At 47.5% G+C, this 19,092-nt stretch overlaps 1 protein-coding gene across 4 annotated transcripts in view; it reads right to left on the bottom strand.

The window, feature by feature from the left end:
* USP53 (ubiquitin specific peptidase 53) overlaps nucleotides 1-10,805 on the bottom strand; it is a 47,188-nt gene extending 36,383 nt beyond the window's left edge. For 3 of the 4 annotated variants that reach the window (XM_066384392.1, XM_066384411.1, XM_066384419.1), the window contains exon 1: nucleotides 10,627-10,805. The gene's annotated coding sequence lies outside the window, so the exon portion shown is untranslated. Of the gene's footprint in view, nucleotides 1-8,335; nucleotides 8,409-10,626 lie in introns of all 4 variants that reach the window. The other variant, XM_066384402.1, reaches the window with a different exon arrangement.
* Between the last annotated feature and the right edge of the window lie 8,287 nt (nucleotides 10,806-19,092).

Raw genomic sequence — 19,092 nt, 5'->3', positions numbered from 1 at the left:
AGGGACAGACCAACGGGAGCCCACGTCACAGGACGGGGGACAGACCAACGGGAACCAGTGTCACAGGACGGGGGACAGACCAACGGGAGCACATGTCACAGGACGGGGGACAGACCAACGGGAACCAGTGTCACAGGACAGAGGGACAGACCAACGGGAGCACGTCACAGGACAGAGGACAGACCATGGGAACCAGTGTCACAGGACAGAGGGAAAGACCAACGGGAGCACATGTCACAGGACGGGGGACAGACCATGGGAGCCTGTGTCACAGGACGGGGGACAGACCAATGGGAGCCCACGCCACAGGACAGGGGACAGACCAACGGGAGCCCACGCCACAGGACAGGGGACAGACCAATGGGAGCCCACGCCACAGGACAGGGGACAGACCAACGGGAGCCCACGCCACAGGACGGGGGACAGACCATGGGAGCACCAGTACAAAATACACAGGAAACGTCCACCGAAGTCAGTGGGAGTACACTTTCTGAAACAGGGGACAGACCAATGGGAGCCCACGCCACAGGACAGGGGACAGACCAACGGGAGCACGTGTCACAGGACGAGGGACAGACCAACGGGAGCCCACGCCACAGGACGGGGGACAGACCATGGGAGCACCAGTACAAAATACACAGGAAACGTCCACCGAAGTCAGTGGGAGTACACTTTCTGAAACAGCCGAGATTTTTAAAGAGGGTGAGCTCACTAACAAAATGAAGAGAAGGGGACACAATATTAATGAGCAATACACTCAGCTCAAGATATCATCTGACAAAGCACTGAGAAAAGAATAAGGACGTGGACAACGTAAACGCTTTCAGACAGCTAAGCAACAAGGATAAAGCCTGAGAGTGTCCATGTCTATCTAAAAGGACCCCCTGAAAGAAAGAGGAGAAAGTAAATTGAGGAAATACTTTTAGAAATAATTAAGATTTACCCAGAAGACAGAAGAACCCAGAGAGAAAACAGAAAGGACAACTCAAATACCCCCAAGTATAATTTGGGGATGAAAGGAAGTGGGATAAAAACTCTGAAACTTTAAACAAGAGAGAGCTGTTCAAACCCATTTATAGGCAAACGAGAAAAAGTAAATCCAAACTTAAACTTTTGTAAAAAACAAACACAAGAGACAAAATCTTCACAAGCCTGACTAAGAGATAACCCAGAAATATAAACACCAATGGGACTGAAAAAGGAGAAACGACCACAGATACACAATCAACCAGAGAATTGTAAAGGAATAGCACTTAAATCTTGGGGCAATAACTTTTAAAATCTAAAGGAATAGATAATTTCCCAGTAAAATACAAATTACCAAAGTTAACCCCCTAAAATGTAGAAAAATGTTAAGTCCTCCCAGGGAAAATGGCATCTGGATCCAATGAATTCAAAGTTAAATTGTATATAAACTTTAAAGAACTGATCTTCCTAAAGTTAAATTATTGCCAGGCCACACAGAAATACAAGGTACCCCCAACCATTTCATGAGGTGAACATAACCTGCATATTGAAACATGATAAGCCTCAGACCACACTGACATGTAATTATTAGTGCATAACTTAAAAACTAGCAAACAATCTATCAATGTGTCAAAATATTTACACACACACACACACACACACACACACACACACACGCTCCTCAACTTAGGTCTCCGTTAGCTCATCATTAAGTTGAAAATGCACATACTACACCTAACATACTGAGCATCATAGCTGAGTCTGGCCCACCGTAAACATGCTCAGAACATGTAGACTAGCCCACAGTTGGGCAAAAGCAGCTAATGCGCTGAAGACACTGCAGACACCAGCTTTTCGCTCTTGTGATCGTGTGGCTGACAAAGACAAAGAGCCGAGGCTTGCCCTGCTGCCTGGCATCACGGGACAGCATGTTAGCCCAGAAAGAAGATCAAAATTAAGAATTTTAAGTACAATTTCTATTGAATGCATATCTGCTTTCGCACCACTATAAAGTAAAACTGTGAGTCAAGTCACCGTTTGTCGAAGACCGCCTGTAGTGCTGAAAAGAATAATAATCAAGGAATCAATGAGATTATATTTATTCTTCCAATAACTACTGGGAGATCATGCGGCAAAGACCTAACACAGTAATAATCAAAACAGCCGAAAGGTGGAAACAACCCAAATGTTCTTCTACTACTGAATGGATAAACACAACATGGGGAGGGGGAGAGGGAGGGGGAGAGGTAGAGGGGAAGAGAGGGAGAGGGAGAGAGTGAGAGGGGAAGAGAGGGAGAGGGAAAGAGAGTGAGAGGGGGAGAGGGAGAGGGAGAGGGAGAGGGAGAGGGAGAGGGAGGGGGAGGGGGAGGGGGAGGGGGAGGGGGAGGGGGAGGGGAAGGGGGAGGGGAAGGGGGAGGGGGAGGGGAAGGGGGAGGGGGAGAGGGGGAGAGGGAGAGGGAGAGGGAGAGGGAGAAGGGGAGGAAGAGGGGGAGAGGGAGAGGGGGAGAGAGAGGGGGGAGAGAGGGAGAGAGAGGAAGAGGGGGAGAGGGGGAGGGAGAGAGGGGGGAGGGGGGAAGAGGGAGAGGGAGAGGGGGGAGAGGGGGGGAGAGGGGGAGAGAGAGGGAGAGGGGGGAAGAGAGGGAGAGGGAGGGGGAGAGAGGGAGAGAGGAAGAAGGGGAGAGGGGGAGGGAGAGGGAGAGAAGAGAGGGGAAGAGAGAGGGAGAGGGGGAAAGAGAGGGAGAGGGAGAGGGGGGAGAGGGGGGAGAGGGGGGAGAGGGGAGAGAGGGGGGAGAGGGGGAGAGGGGGAGAGAGGGAGAGAGAGAGGGAGAGAGAAAGGAAGAGGGGGAGAGGGGGAGAGGGAGAGTGAGAGGGAGAGGGGAGGGAGGGGAAGGAGAGGGGGAGGGGAAGGGAGAGGGAGAGGGAGAGAGGGGGAGGGGAGGGGGAGGGGGAGGGGGAGGGAGAGGGGGGAAAAGGGGAGAGGGAGAGGGGAAAAGAGGGAGAGGGTCAGAAGAGGAGAAGGAGAGGGGGAGAGGGCAACAGGGGGAGAGGGAGAGAGGAAGGGGGAGAGAGGGAGAGAGAAGGCGGGAGGGAGAGAGAGAGAGAGAGAAAGAGAGAGGAGTATTCACAAAATGGAATATTATTCAACCATAAAAAGGAAGAAAGTACTTATGGATGAACACTTTAAACATTTTGCTATGTGTAAGAAGCCAATCACAACAGACCACGTTATATGACTCCACCAGTCCCAAATGTCCACACAGAGGAATCTGCAGATGGTATATTATTGGTTGCTTATACAGAAATGTGGGGTGCAGCGATGGGGGCAACAAATGAGAGCAAATGCGTACGATGATTCTTTTTGTAGTGATGAAAACATGCAAAAATTGCGGTGATGGATGCGCATTTCTGTGAATGGACTAAAATCCACTTAACTGTACACTTTATATAAGTGAAAGTGGTGATTTATAAATTATATTTCAATAAAGCTGCTTTTTAAGAGAAGACAACACAGCCGAGTTCACTATCCTGGGAAAAGCCTGCTTTCAAACGTTCAGCCTCGGGGAGCTTAGGATTCTGGGAGGATTCCCACCACAGAAACTGGGAAGGTAGGTCACTGCACAGAAACCATACAAACAATGCCGTTTCTCCTGGACACATGCTCTCCTTCCGCAAAACTGGAGTTGTGATCCGTCCTTGAGTGAGGGCGCCTTTGTGACCTCCTGGTGGACATTTTACATGTCATCACAGTGCATTGCTGGAGAAGTGAGTGTGTCCCAAGTGACTCCCCCAGGCTTCTCCAGAACCACGACCCTTCTCCATTGCTAACTCTGCTTTCTGCCCTGTCTCTGTGATGCAGCGTGGCCATGCATCAACTACATGCTCAGTGCTCGGGTTCTCCCAGACAGCCACTGCACAGCAGGAGTGGGCGGGGTCTAGAACCTACAACACCAAGGGGTTACAACACAGCGGTTAAGAGCTACTTTGTTTCTATGGGGCTGGCAAAACCTAAAAGTAACATCATTAGAGGGGATAAATGGAAACAGATACTTTCTTTTATTATTGACTAACAAAAAATGTAATTATAATACCCTTGAAGCTATACTGTATCAACCTGGCAACAACTATTAAAATAAGAAACAAACACACTTCAACATTAAAATATATATATATATAGACAATCTATGCCCCTAAAATAAAAGTACTTTATTGAAATATAGTAGGTAGGTGCAGCAAATAAGGATGGAAACAACATCAACGGCCATCAGGAGGGACATAATTAATGTAACAGGGTGTTTTTCAGTGGCAAAGACAAAATGCAGAAATGTAATATGATCCCATGTTGGTAAAACATGTGTGTGAAAATATATATGCCTTCTATGAGTATCTGAGCAAGGAGCAATGTGCATGTGTCTAATTGCAATGGAAATAGCCAAGCTAGAAAATAAACATAGGAAAAAAACCCTGCACTAAAAAACCCAGTATGTATATTAATCATATTTCTGCATTACATAAGATATGTGTGTGTGTGTGTGTGTGTGTACACACATATAAAATTAAAACAAACAAAAACAGTGTATAAGGAAGGATTATAGCAAGGAAGCTATAAGTGAAAAAGAAATGTCCCTTGGTGTACAAAACTACTGTCACTACACACCGAAGAACTGGAGCAGACTGTATTAGAACATTAATAAAATGAAGAAAGTAAGATTGAAGTACGTAATGATGAAATATTTGACCACCACCAACAAAAACAGCAAATGTTAAGTAACTTCCATGTTTTGTACTTTTTGGCTCTATTTCTTTGTGTATAACAGAGAACCCGTGGCTTTTCCCTAGCTGCTTGCTCTCACAGAACTCAAGACCATCATCACGTACATCCAGAATGAGCCTCAGAGAGGACCTGCTCTAAGACACAACCCGCATAGGGGAACCATGCTGGGGCAGGCGCACCTGAGCTGGCTCTGCTCCACCAAGCCCCAGAGTGAACTCCTGCTTCAGCCTCTTCCTCCCGCCTCCGACGGTGACTTCATTCATCTTCCAGCTGCTCTGGGAACAAACATGTTGGCGTCATCTTTGACTGACTTCTCTTTCTCATACAGCTGAGTCGGAATGGGACCAGTCCCCACCACCTTCGCTCGACTACTCCCCTCTTGACCACCATCAGATCTCTCCTGGATTGCAAGTGTGGCCGCCGGTCTCCCAGCTTCCACCCTGACCCCTACTGTCTATCCTCAAGGGTAGACAAAAAGACTCTCCTCAGATTAAATCATGTTATTTCTCTGCTCAAACCCTTGCAATGGGTCTTTATTACATGCAGAATGAGACCCAAAAGTCTTCATAATGGTCTACAAAGTCGTATTCCACCTGCTAAAAATAAAATTTCAGAGAAAAATACTTCCTTCTGTCTACTCATTCCACTTCAAGAGCCGCAAATAGTACCAAACCCTATACATCTGTCACACATTCTTATGACAAAGTTTAATTTATAAATTAGGCACAATAAGAGACTACTCATAATAAAATAGGAAAATTATATACTGTAAGAAACATGTAAAAGTGGGTGTGAATGTGTCCCCTCTCTCTCCCTCAGCAAATTAGCACAATTTTTCTTTCCTTCTTCACAATCTCACAGATAGAAGATTCATTCTTGCTATCGATCTGAGCAGCCTCAGTATACAATTTTTTCTCTTTCTTCATTGGGTCAGGAAAATTCACCTTTTACTTAAAGAAGCACTTTCCAACTTCTCTCGGGCATGTCTGAATGGCCACCATCATGACTCTTGTGCTTTGGGGGCCATTATTAAGTAAAACAAGGGTGACCTGAACATAAGCCCTGGACAATTGAGACAGTCACTGTTATACCCCAGAGGGCTACTATGTGACTAACAGACAGGGGCATCTACAGCGTGGAACTACTGAGCAGGAGGTAGAGTCACATCAGGACAACAAGGGACAGTGCACGATTTCATCACTCTACTCAGTATGGCGCCCAATTACAACTTATGAACTGTTTATTTCTGGAATTTTCCATTTCATAATTTCAGACTGCAGTTGACGGAGGGTAACTGAGTGGGGTACGCTAAGTCACAGGTAAGGGGGGGACTACTGTCCATAACTTTTCAGAAAGATAACTACAGACGTACTTAATGACAATTTAAATTCATAAATCGCAGGATGACCCATTCAGCCACGAAATATAATGACAGCACCCAAAACATTACCTTGACATTACCCCCCCGCCTGTATTACTGTCCCAGTGGGGCCAAGACTCGCCTGACACTCTACATGACAGTGCACGTCATCATCTTCAGATGCTCCTGTAGTCGGTCTTCCCTCTACGCCACACGGTACAAATCCTTCACATAAGAGTGTCCAGAGGACACTCTTGTACCTAACACAAGGGTGAAGGACTCTACTGTCCTTTGCTGGGTCAGGTGTGCTGTGGTCACTGGGAGTTGAAAAGGGAATAAATAGAAAGAGGACCTGACCAGGTGGTGGCGCAGTGGACAGAGCTTCAGACTGGGATGCAGGGGACCCAGGTTTGACACCCTGGTCGCCGCTTGAGCATGGGCTCACCAGCTTGAGAGCGGGGTCACTGGCTTGAGCATGGGATCAGAGACATGACCCCACAGTTGCTGGCTTGAGCTCAAGGTTGGTGGCTTGGGCAAGGGGTCACTCACTCTGCTGTAGCCCCCCAGTCAAGGCACATGTGAGAAAGTAGTCAATAAACAACTAAAGAGCGCAATGAAGAATTGATGCTTCTCATCTCTCTCCCTTCCTGCCTCTCTGTCCCTTTCTCTAAAAAAAAAAAAAAGAGAAAGAAAAGAGAAACAGCATTTTGCAAAGTCAAGAGGATAAGAGAAAAGACTATTTTATCTTTAGCAACTCAGTGCAGATGGGGGAGGACTGGCAACAGTCAGAGATGAGGCTTGGAAAAGGAAGAAGAATTCATGTATCTGACCACTTTAAAGTTGTCTCACTGATTTCTGAATCTCTAGCAGCTACCATACAACTACAGGTCAATGAATGTTTATTGAATAAATTAGCTAACTTGGAAAAAGCAGAAAAGGTAAGTAGAAACCTTCCAAATTCCACAGGAAAAATATTTCTTCAAACTGATTTCTGCAGGTCAATATTTGCAAAATAGAAGACTAATGTAATTATTTCTAAATTAATTTTAAAATGTGACAACTCAGATAACTGATCTGTTCATTAAAACAACTAAGTTATTCAAGAATGTTTTGGCCCTGGCCGGTTGGCTCAGTGGTAGAGCGTCGGCCTAGCGTGCAGAGGACCCGGGTTCGATTCCGGCCAGGGCACACAGGAGAAGCGCCCATTTGCTTCTCCACCCCTCCACTGCGCTTTCCTCTCTGTCTCTCTCTTCCCCTCCCGCAGCCAAGGCTCCATTGGAGCAAAGATGGCCCGGGCGCTGGGGATGGCTCTGTGGCCTCTGCCTCAGGCGCTAGAGTGGCTCTGGTCGCAATATGGCGACGCCGAGGATGGGCAGAGCATCGCCCCCTGGTGGGCAGAGCGTCGCCCCTGGTGGGCGTGCCGGGTGGATCCCGGTCGGGCACATGCGGGAGTCTGTCTGACTGTCTCTCCCTGTTTCCAGCTTCAGAAAAATGGAAAAAAAAAAAAAAAAGAAAAAAGAATGTTTTATGTTGCATAATATTTTCCCTGATAAATTACAAATATGAATCTATGAAGTAACTTTTCTGAAGTCACTCATGTAAAAATAAAACTCTCCAACCGGATGCAGTGGGTTCTTGCATTTTGGTGCATGCCACAGACACCTTTGGTAGCCTGCGGACTTCTCAGAAGGATGTTTGTGAATGCATGAAATTAAATCGGTAGGGTTAAAATAGAAAAGAAAAAGTCACAAGGTCACAAGGAATGCCAATGATGTTAAAATTCAGCTCTGACCACAGGCTACGGCTCAATCATGGGGCCCAGTTTAAGAACTCTGGATAGAAGATATGGGTTAACTTGGAAAAGCAAAGAACAGGTAACTTTTTGCCTAAAAATTCTATATATGTAGTATGCCTATTACTAAAAATAAAATATATAATGACTTGCCAAGATTAGGGTTTTATAGAAAGTTATGTAAAGTTGAAATAACCTTTGGAGACTTTGCGGTAGGCCAGGTTCCATGTGTTTCTTGCTCCTATGGTATGCATACACTGCAATGCAGTATTTCCTAAAATCATCACAGCTGTACAAAATGAATAATACTGTGCCTACTCTACATCTTTATAATGTCTAGCTAGCTCTCCAAAGATAACATAAATTAGCACATTCCTCCCTTTATCCAGAAGCTCGTGAGCAACAACCCTAGGCTAGACTGACAATCTTTTGGGCTCTGCCATACCTAGTAGACAAACGGTGTTCAAAACACTTCCAGTCGCAATCCACAGGCTACTCTGTTGCATGTCGTCTTGGGTCTATAATTAAGAAACACCTTATAGTTAAACTGGTCCAATAACATCTGCTAAGTACTATATTTAGTAACTAAACGTCTCTGTAGGATAGTTTAATCTACCACTTTAGAGATTTCAAACATATTTTAGGAAAATTGAAGGGTAAAGCAACTCCGCCAGGATGGTAGGTAAGTGAAGTCCAGACAGTTCCCTCTAGAAAAATAACTCTGATTCTGGCTGTTTAAATGTGTCTATTGCCTTAAAAATAGATCAGAATTTTCATATTTTAACTCTTTGTCCTGCCAAAACAAACTTCTAAACCATATGATCCCAAGATTGTATTTTTTGAGACTACATAGTTTAAGAGAAGCATCTGACACTAATATAAAAAAAATCTTGAATCATAGTACACGCTAAAATTGTGATTTTGTGATTTTTTTTCTCTTTCTTGAAGGAAAAGAATAAATTAGGTGGAAAAGGGTGCCCTACCCTCTTCAAAATAGCTATCTTTTGCCCTGGCCGGTTGGCTCAGCGGTAGAGCGTCGGCCTAGCGTGCGGAGGACCCGGGCTCGATTCCCGGCCAGGGCACACAGGAGAAGCGCCCATTTGCTTCTCCACCCCTCCGCCTCTCCTTCCTCTCTGTCTCTCTCTTCCCCTCCCGCAGCCAAGGCTCCATTGGAGCAAAGATGGCCCGGGCGCTGGGGATGGCTCTGTGGCCTCTGCCTCAGGCGCTAGAGTGGCTCTAGTCGCAACATAGCGACGCCCAGGATGGGCAGAGCATCGCCCCCTGGTGGGCGTGCCGGGTGGATCCCAGTCGGGCGCATGCGGGAGTCTGTCTGACTGTCTCTCCCTGTTTCCAGCTTCAGAAAAAAGAAAAGAAAAAGAAAAAAGAAAAAAAAATAGCTATCTTTTTAAAAACTACTTTTTGTATCTTCTAGAGAAAATAATATCAATGGATTGTCTATTAGTATCAAGTTTCGTGCACAATTTATCATCTAAATATATTTATAAAACCTCTTTTTTTCTAAAAATTAATAGGGAAAAAAGAAAGGTCAGTTCTTGGGCACTAATTTTTTACACTGTGGGAAAGAATACACATAACTACCAGTGAGTTTAATCTGTGAACAAATTTAAATAAATCACTTTCATGGTTTATGACCAGCGATCATAAGCCTAGTCAAGCTGTCTAAACAGCTAATGTTAAAATCCTCTAAAATATAAAACAAAAACAAAAACCTTGGTTGTTGTTTTTTTCCAGACTATAATTAACTCCTAACAGTGAGTTAGTCTACTTGGAATTCTTTTAACAGTGACGGATAAATCACATATTACTTTTGCAAAATAAGTCTTGTTTGTTTAATTTCTGTTTTAACAGAACAAAGGCTCTCAAGCCTAGATCATCATCATGGAACTTAAAAAGAATAGAAAATAAAACCAGCAAGTATCAATGTAGTCAAAAGTTCATTTCAAGCATTAAGAGTTGTGTGAAACACTCCTTTTAAATCCTGGGAATTAAGCAATGCTCTTCTTTAGAGACCAGAACTAGAAGCCCATCAGACACCCTCATCAAAAAGAACTTCCTAAGTTTACTGTTCAACATTCCTTGAAAAATAGCCTTGAAAATTCCTTGCAAAACAACAAAAAACCACACACACACAAAAAAAGCAAAATCTGTTTTTTCCAGCGAAGGCAACATTTGGCGAACTCTGCTGTGGGACAAGTAACGCCCCGCGGGGCATTCGGCAAACCTCAGACCGCGGATCTATCAGACACTTTGTAGCGGGGATAAGAAACCCCAGGACGCGCTCAGATAGCAGGCTCGGGGACCCTCCCGGTGACACCTGTGCAGGTACTTCCTGCTCTTCAACGACGTTTCAAACAGTCCGGGTAAATGTCCCATCAGGGGCGGGCCGTGCAGAAGGTGAACATGAACTTGCGACCAGCCGGCACCACCGGCCCCCTGGCCCTCGCGGACCCGGTCACCTGCCGTCCCCGCCAGGTGGGCCACCGAGCGGTGCGCGCCCCTCTGCGAGCCGTTTCCCGGGGGCCGCATGCAACACCCTGAGCGCCCCCGCGGGACCGCCCGTCCGCCCCACGGCCCCGGCCCCGCCAGGACCCCGCGTCGGCCAGGGGGTGGGGCGCGGACGCGGTCGCCGGGCTGGAGCCGCGCCGCGCCGCCCCGGCCCGGCCCGCGGGGGTCGCAGGGCGCTGTCTGCATCCAGCCACCAGGTCCGGAGATTACCTGCACTCAGCTCGTCCTTCTCCGCAGGGTTCCCTCGCGCCGACCCCCGGCTGACACGCCGCCACCGTCCCCGGACGCGCGCGGGGAAGTGGAGCACAGGCGGCCGCCCTCCGCCGTCCCCAGCGCAGCCCGGCGCACGGAGCATGCGCACACGCCCGCCTTCCCCGGGGGCCGTCCGGGCAGGGACACCTGCGATCAACAGGTCCCGGGAAGCCCCGCCCCTCCCCGCCGCGCGCTCGCCCCGCCCCTCCATATGGCCACGCCCCCACGCTCTCCAGCCGACCCCGCCCCGCCCCGAGTTCCCGGGTCTGGTCTGGACCTGCCGGGCGGTATTCCCGCGGGGGTTCGAGGGAGCGCGAGATCCCGCGAGAGCAGGGGCCTGAGCATCTTCCCGAAGGTGGGAGCGGGGAGCTGATCGGTGCTGCCCACGCAGACATAGGAGGGGCGCGCCCCCCAGTGCAGGTGGTTCCCGGCGCTGCGGGCCGGCCGCGCTTTCGGAAGTTTCCAAGCCCAGGAGGCCGGGTCCGCCCAGCACCGGGCCTTCGCCTGGGGGGCGCTACCTGAGAGCCGAGGGTCACCCTGGCCGCGGGCCCCGGGCAGGTGCACGCTCTCCTTTGGCTGTGGGTGATCACGGCGACCTGTTTGCGGGGATGCGTGGTTCCCCAGATGGCTGGCTGCTCCGTGACTAGTGAATAAAATGAGAGCCTTCGTAAACGTGTCGGCCCCAGTGAATGGTTAACCGTGGCTGCCCTCTGACCTTGCTTTCCAACAGGTTTTCAATCACACGCGGCTTGCTGCTTGGGGAACTGGGTTAGACCCGGTTTCGTCACAATAAATGTTTCCTAGGCATAGTAGTGAAAGAAACACCCGCGGGCGTCTTTAGTGTTAGAGATGCCCCAGCAAGTAAGCAAGCCAGCCTTGGCACTCATTCCAAAGCGGGTGCAGCTAGGATCTACAGATTGTAACACTGATTTAAGTGAGCTCCTGGGTAATTCCCGAGTTCACTTGAAGAAATAGGGTGAAGAAACACTTTGGGTTGCGATGGGCCAATAGGGCTTCAGACGGACCCCACGAGAATTTATTGAGCACTTACTATATTATATTAGGCCTTGAAAGAAATTCAGTGTGATTTAAAACATGGTTCCTTCCTCCAAGAAATGTAAAACTTTTGGAGGAGGCGGATAAAAACTCGACGTTTAAAAAAAATAGTCATAACACTATTAACTCCTCTTGATTTCCCTGGTGCCACTGTCTCCTGGTTCTATGACCGCCTGCCTGATGCCTGTTAAATATTCTCCCCTGGTGTGTCTAGTGCCTCCGTTTTTGTTGTTGTTCAGCGTTCCTCCTCTCGTCTCCTTGGGCAACCCCTTCCCCATCATGGACTTACCTACCAGGTGTCCTGTGCACCAAGGACTCTCCAAGGGCATATCTTCAGGTGAGGCCCTTGTAAGCAACAGCATCTCCATTTGTACTCTTGTGCCTGGCACCGTGCCACCCTTCACACAGTTCCCTTAAATATGTCCCATTTGGACGCTGGCGTCTACCATTTCCTACTCAGACTCTGTGTCTCTCCCACGCATCCAAACCAAGCCCATTTTCATTCCCTATTTCAGATAACGGCACCCAGTTGCCCAAGTCAGAAATCTACGCGTACCCCTCTGTTACATTTCCTCTGTCCTGTTACCAAATTCTATCAACTCTTACCTCCTTAAGTATCCCTCACACTCACCCCTCTCCCTGGGCGGCACGGTGCCTGGCTCAGATGCCTAGCAAGTATGTGTCCAGTGGATGGAGTGACATTTTAGAGAATAGAGACATCTCTGTGGACCAGAATTGTTGGGGCAGGGCTTCTGTGAGAAATCAAGCTGGGAGCCTCTGCTTGCAGGGTTCGTGGGCGAGCATTTTGAAGGTGCGGAGAAAGACACACGACCGGTTCTAGAGCATATTTTTAGAAACAGCAATAAACAAGACCCGTGCAGAGGGCTATAATAGGAAGTTTCTTTGTGTTCTTGAACGGGATGATTAGTTTAGAACTCTATACAGAAGATGGGTAAGGGAAATTATAGGAGATGAGCTAACTCAGAGCAATTTCAGAAAAATCTTCAGGCTGTGACTTGAAGGTGAGGTCACCGGAACAATGTCGTCACCATCCACCGCTCCACCCTCGACTCGCTCACATTCCAACAGGAATGTGAGTCTCATAGGCAACAGCCACCCTCCCCTGGCTTTGCCCCAACCTCACTGCCTGCTCCTCTTTTATCTTCTAAACCAGCGAGTCTCAACCTTTGTCATCTGATGGCACACATGAACTAATTACTGCATTTCTGCAGCACACCAAAAAAATGTTATACTTTTTGCTGAATGACACCCCCCCCAAAAAAAAAGCTATAATGTGAGGGTCCTGTGTCCTCTTTCAGATAGGGAATCCAGGAGTTGAGTGTTCGCTGGACTCCTCAGAATAGCATGGCATTTTGTGAGACACCAGAACAGCGGTTCTCAACCTGTGGGTCGTGACCCCATAGCGGGTCGCCTAAAGCCATCGGAAAATAAATAATGCATATCAAGTATTTACATTCCGAATCATAACTGTAGCAAAATTACAGTTATGAAGTAGCCACCAAAATTATTTTTTGGTTTGGGGTCACCGCAACATGAGGAACTGTATTGCGGGGTCACGGCAATAGAAAGGTTGAGAACCACTGCACCAGAAGATCAAAATCAGTATTCATGACCTCTTACCAGTCAACATTGGCTAACTGACCCCAGCTAGTGGCTTAACTTTTGCTGATTTACTGTCAGCCTCGGCAATTCCATTACCCTTGTGTGTTGTTTCACTCTGAAACATTCTAATTTTCTTATCAGTAAAACTGGGACGAGAACTAATACTTACACCTGATGTCTGCTGACAAGGCCCTAAATAAAAGCAACTGTGAAGTCCTGTACTGTGTTATTACGGCCATGAGTGCTGTTCTTATTACTATTGTCATCGGTGATAATGTGGCGCTGTAAGGATTTATCTATGGTTGTCCTTGCTGTGGAATGTATCTTATCACAGCCTTAAAGACGCAGGAGGCTTTAGATGTTTTCCTGGTCCAGCCTTCCTCTCCCTGAAGGATCATGCCTGACCTCTGTTCCTATATGCTATACGGTGACAGGGACAGAAAACCTGACGCTTTGTGGGGCTGCAGCCTATTCCTTTTTAAGACACCTCTCTGTTATGACATTTTCATCACAATCGGTTCATTTCCTGATGATGTCCCACACACTGGTCTTATTTCTGTCCTTTGTAGCCACAGAAATCTCTATTCTCTTTTCTGTAAGACTGTTTGACTTTGAAAACATCTCTTGTGCCCTCCAGCCAAAAAAGACTCAGATGTCTCCGTGTTTGAAGGCCTGGCAAACATTAGACGAATCAACTCAACTCCACCTCATCCTCCTAAGGATTTAAGGTACCTTTGTTAAAAGGTAACGTGAACTAAAGTGAATTCTAGCATACACTACAAAACAGTGGTCAAATATAAGTAAGAGAAAGCTTCTGAGCTGCAGGGAATTAAAATACAAGGAGAACGTAAAGAATGAGATCAAAAGAACAGAGCTACGCACAAGCCTGTAGCTTAAACTTGTTTGGCTCAGACCTAAAATAAAAAAAAAATAATGATAAAAGCAGCCATGATTTTTAAGTTATCAGTAACAGAAAAACATTTTTCTGTCATCACCTAAAATGCTGTCTGTCCCCCTCTCCCCCTGACCATTCCCACCCCCCCCTTCATCTAGGGAGGCTCTTCTCTGTGTTCACTGACAAGGCACTTGTCAGCAAGGCGTGTAGACCATCCACGAAGCACCGAATTCACTGTGCTCTTCTGTTATCAACTTCCGGGAAAAAGAATCTGGCATCCAGAAGTAAAAACAGGTTTTCACCAATTAGCCTGATTTATGGTTTGGAGACATTATACCCTCTCTTGCTTCAGACAACCATGGTTTCCATCAGGACACTTTAAGATTGTTCTAACTTATTTTGCAACTGTATCACTTTGTTGGCCAATGTAAATTTAGGTTCAAAAGACGGAATTTTCTATTTGATCGTTGTGTCTTTATGAACTCACAGGAAGCCGGGTTTCCCAAATCTCTGCGCCATTATGTTTTCTTAGACCCAAGTGCTCGCCCTGCCTCAGAACACAAGCAACTCCATTGTCTGTTTCCCTGGCGCGTTTGAAACATGCTCTTAGGCTTTGATGTTTTCACCATCTGGCTTAAGAATCACTGTTCTTCCTAGGTTTTTGTGTGGCCGCGTGAATGTCTTTCTCTGTCTTCAGCTACCTCAGGGAGGGAAATGCTGGATTCTCAACACTGGGCTCCCACCGCAGCCAAAGCGAACCCAAACAGCAGCGCTGGAACTGTGTGCAGAGCCAAGAGGACGCACATCTGTGGGCAGCATGGTGCCAGGGGTCAGTTCTGCTCCTGACCTCGCCATTCCAATGGCGCCCCCCCCCAGCAATTTTTGGCATCTCTAACCCTCGGTGTCCCCCTCAGTATGTCGCAGCGGGTCCCGGCTAAAGCCCCACTCCGTGACTGGTGACAGGATCAGCAGAGTTGCCAACAGCATGCGGATGTTTATTTGCATATGGTGTTTTGTTTGTTTCTTTGTTTCTATCAGGTTTTTTTTTTTTTTCTTTTTCTGGAGCTGCTGGTGTTCAGAGAAAGAAGAGTGAAGGGAGAATTAGGGACACCAATGAGGGACACCTGAAAACATGGCAGTGTGGCTGTGGGCCGGTCACTTCACCACTTCCTACAAGAAAGGACAGGCCTGGACCCCGCACCTCTCCATGCTGATCTAATTAAGTAACGACTGGGGACAGATCCCACCGTCTCTGTTCCCTGTCGTCATCTAAGTCCAAAACATGTGTCAGGAACTAAGAGTGTCACGCAGATTATTTTACGAGGCTCCCCCAAACAACCCCAAAGTGCTAATATTTAGTTTTTACGAATATCCTTATTTCAGAGACAGGAAAAGTGAGGCACCCAGCATCACGTGTGGCAGGCGCTCAGTAAACACAAGCTGAGCGGCCAGAGAAAAGAACACGTCAGGTAAAGGGTACTGCCGGGTTGCGGCCGAGGATGCCCAGCAAGCAGAAACAGTCCAAGGCCGATGGGCTCTACTAAAAACTTCAGGGTTTAGTATGTCTCGGACTGGCCTGATGGTAAAGAAGTTCTCTAAGACTCCAACGGCAGGGTGACACGTGTGCTTGGCCCCTGGCACGCTGGCTGCTGCCCTGAGCCCAACCCGAGGAAGTTGCCCCGGAGAGAACATTTCTTTGAAAAGGAGACAGAAATATTCAGGGCACCAGTGTTTTCAAGTTGAACTTCCTTGTTGAAATTCACTTTACAGTCAAAAGAGGAAAAGAAGACTTTTTTATTATTATTATTTTGAATAGTGTAATAAAATTGTTGGAAAGTACTGAGTCACAGAAATACCTCAAAGAATTATAGGTGTCTATAAAGGCAGAAATTCTGGAGTACTGAGTTCATTTTTTTTCAACTTTCTCTCTCTCTCTGTTTTTTATTTTAATGTTTATTTTAGTGATTTTAGAGAGAGAGGAAGGGGGAGAGAGGGAGAGACAAGAACATCGATCTGTTCCTGTAGGTGCCCTGGCCAGGGATCAAATCAGTAACTTCTGCTCTCATGGATGATGCTGTAACTAACCAACCTCTCCGGCCAGGGCATGAGTTTGTTTCTAATTCTTCATTGTTAGTGCTCTTGAGCCTTTCATTCTCTTGTCTATGAAACAAGTCCTAAACCTGAAATTACACTGGAAATTAAAAAAACAAAAAAGGTATATCCCTGGAACACATGGGAAAACTTTTCTGTACCTTTTAAAGTCCAAGTCTTCTGATTAAATGGTTTTGCACCAGTTTTATTCTCTTGTGTCTAGTACTCTTAATTCAGAAGAATGCTCCTTAACAAACGAGTTACGGTAGTTTCCGTGTGATGGAGAGAAGCCGTTTCAGGGGCTACAGACAATGGTAACATTTTACTCTGACACAGCAACCAGCAGCAGGCAGAACAGGAGCTTGTCGCCGAGAGGAAGCAGCAACACTGTACAGTGCGATCCCGTTCACATGACACACGTGAACCTGAACCAGAAGTCGCTGAGACAGCCCTGTGACTGCGCGTGACAGGCTCTAATGCTTTATTTCACTTTATTGTCCATCTCGTGTGAAAAGCGGCCTATCACAACCCACTGGATTGATTTCTGGACCTCTTAGCGGCACACAGCTGTAGTTTCCAAGGACACAGAGCCAGAGTTGTTCAGTGGAAGGAGCAACATTCACTCTTTTTCTTCAGTGCGGCGTTGAAATTCCCTCTCTTCTACTTGGAAAAGGGTGTTCATTTCGGTTCGATATCGTCACGTTAACAATTGCTTACTGATGAAAGTGAAACCTTTACGGTTGTAGAAAAGGCCTGGCCTCCCCTGGCTCCCTTGGCGGGAACTCACGCTGGCGGGCGAGACAAACAAATACATATAATCCGTGTGGAGGCCGTGCTCCTGCTGATCTTCAGGAACACAAGTGACCAAGGGCCCCATTCTCTGCACTGTGAAAGCCATCGTGACATGACATTCTCTCCCAGGCTGCCTTCCACAGTCTGCTTCCCAGCCAGCTACTGACCGTGACAGTGACATGAGAGCAGGACCCCTCCTGACGGCAACTCTGGTTCAAGGATTCCCCCGATGGCCTTGATGAATCTTCCCAGGACTGCACAGTGGTCTAGACCATGCCCATGTCTAGAACACGTCCACGGGAGGCCTTGAGTCCCTCCCCATTTTCTCTCCTTGGGCAGTGTTTCTAATAAAATTCTTGCAGGTTTGGCTTGGGCTGGTTGGCTCTGTGGTAGAGCATTGGCCTGACGTGTGGATATCCTGGGTTCAATTCCTGGTCAGGGCCCATCTGGAGAAGCACCCATCTGCTTCTGCACCCCTCCCCCTCTTGCTTCTCTCTCTCTCTCTCTCTCTCTCTCTCTCTCTCTTCTCCTCTCGCAGCCATGGCTCAACTGAAGCAAGTTGTCCCCAGGTGCCGAGGATAGCTCCATGGCCTCTGCCTCAGGTGCTAAGAAGAGCTCAGTTGCTAAGCAACAAAGCAACACCTAGATGGGCAGAACATCACCCCCTAATGGGCTTGCTGGGTGGATCCTGGTCAGGACACATGCGGGAGTCTGTCTCTGCCTCCCCTCCTCTCACTGAATTAAAAAAAAAAATTCTTGCAGGTTTAACCCCATCTTGGCATCTACTTCTCAGAGGACCCAGACTAGACTAACATTATGTTAGGGAGTAACCAGTGCTATAAAGAAAAATAAAAGCACGATATTGAGTTAGCAATAAGGCCTCTTAAATAACTGTGGCCAGGGATGGCTTCAGCCAGAGGTGACACTGGAGCCACTTAAATGAGCTGGAGAAAACTCTTGTCCTTCAGAGTAAAGTGAACTGCTTATGATCATATCACTGATTTGTGACAGATCATGGACAGCTAGCACCTTGGCACACTCTGCGTTCACGTGTGATTTGCAAGCTAGCTATGACCAAACGGGGGGAGAGCCTCTCTTTGGGTGATGGTTCACCTCCGCCAGTTGCACGGGCACAAACAGAGCCGCGTGGACGGGGCGAGACCGCAGAGGCTGTGGAGCTGCCCCGTCTGTCCGCTCCTTTCTGGGCAGCCTGTCTTGCGTTCCCCTCGGCCAGCCTCACGCTGGCCACCCTCTCTTCCCTGCACTGTCAGATTTATTTTGCTGGTGCTGCAGCTGCTATTACTGGTTCTTTAATCAGTAGTTTTAAAATAGTGTTCGACAGGGGATTTATCTTTTTCTTTTTTCCTCCGGACTTTTCCGGTCCTGTTTCCTGGAACGTCTCTGACTCCCACCCTGCGTAAGTGCCCAATACTGAGTCATAAATGCCTTCCTTTGGGGTGGGAATTGTAACCTCTTAGAAATCACTTATATCTCCCATCTCTGTGCCCCGTCTGCACCAAATCTTCCTGTGGAAATGACACGGGGAACCCAGGGAATGTTGCTATCCAGGGTTGACAGCTAGCTCTTCTATTTAAATAGGAAACTGACCCTCTCACTGACCTAATAACCCGTCAGCCTCAGCCATGAAAACCCTTAGAAATTTTACTTTTGTGTGAGCTCTGAAAAGTTGCACCTTTTAATTAAAGCATCATCATTTTTTTAAAAAGTCCTTTGACACATTCGCGGTCCGTGCGCTCAGAGTCAAGGCCCTCTGCCCTTCTGGGGAAAACCTGGCCCTGGTCCGGCCTTCCTGGGAAGTGAGCTGCCCGTTTTTCTACAGAACGGGGTGTGTGGAGCTCAAAAGCAGCCTTTATAAGAAAAGGGGTCATCAGAGCCATGCGGCTGAGAGACGGTGGTGATGTCACACTGGTTTTATCTCGCACCAGCAACAGAGGGAGGAAATTCCA

The sequence above is a fragment of the Saccopteryx leptura genome, chromosome 1 (genome assembly GCF_036850995.1).
Source record: "Saccopteryx leptura isolate mSacLep1 chromosome 1, mSacLep1_pri_phased_curated, whole genome shotgun sequence".
NCBI lineage: Eukaryota > Metazoa > Chordata > Mammalia > Chiroptera > Emballonuridae > Saccopteryx > Saccopteryx leptura.
The sequence above is the reverse complement of the archived record's forward strand: the minus strand, read 5'-3'. Positions and strand labels throughout refer to the sequence as shown.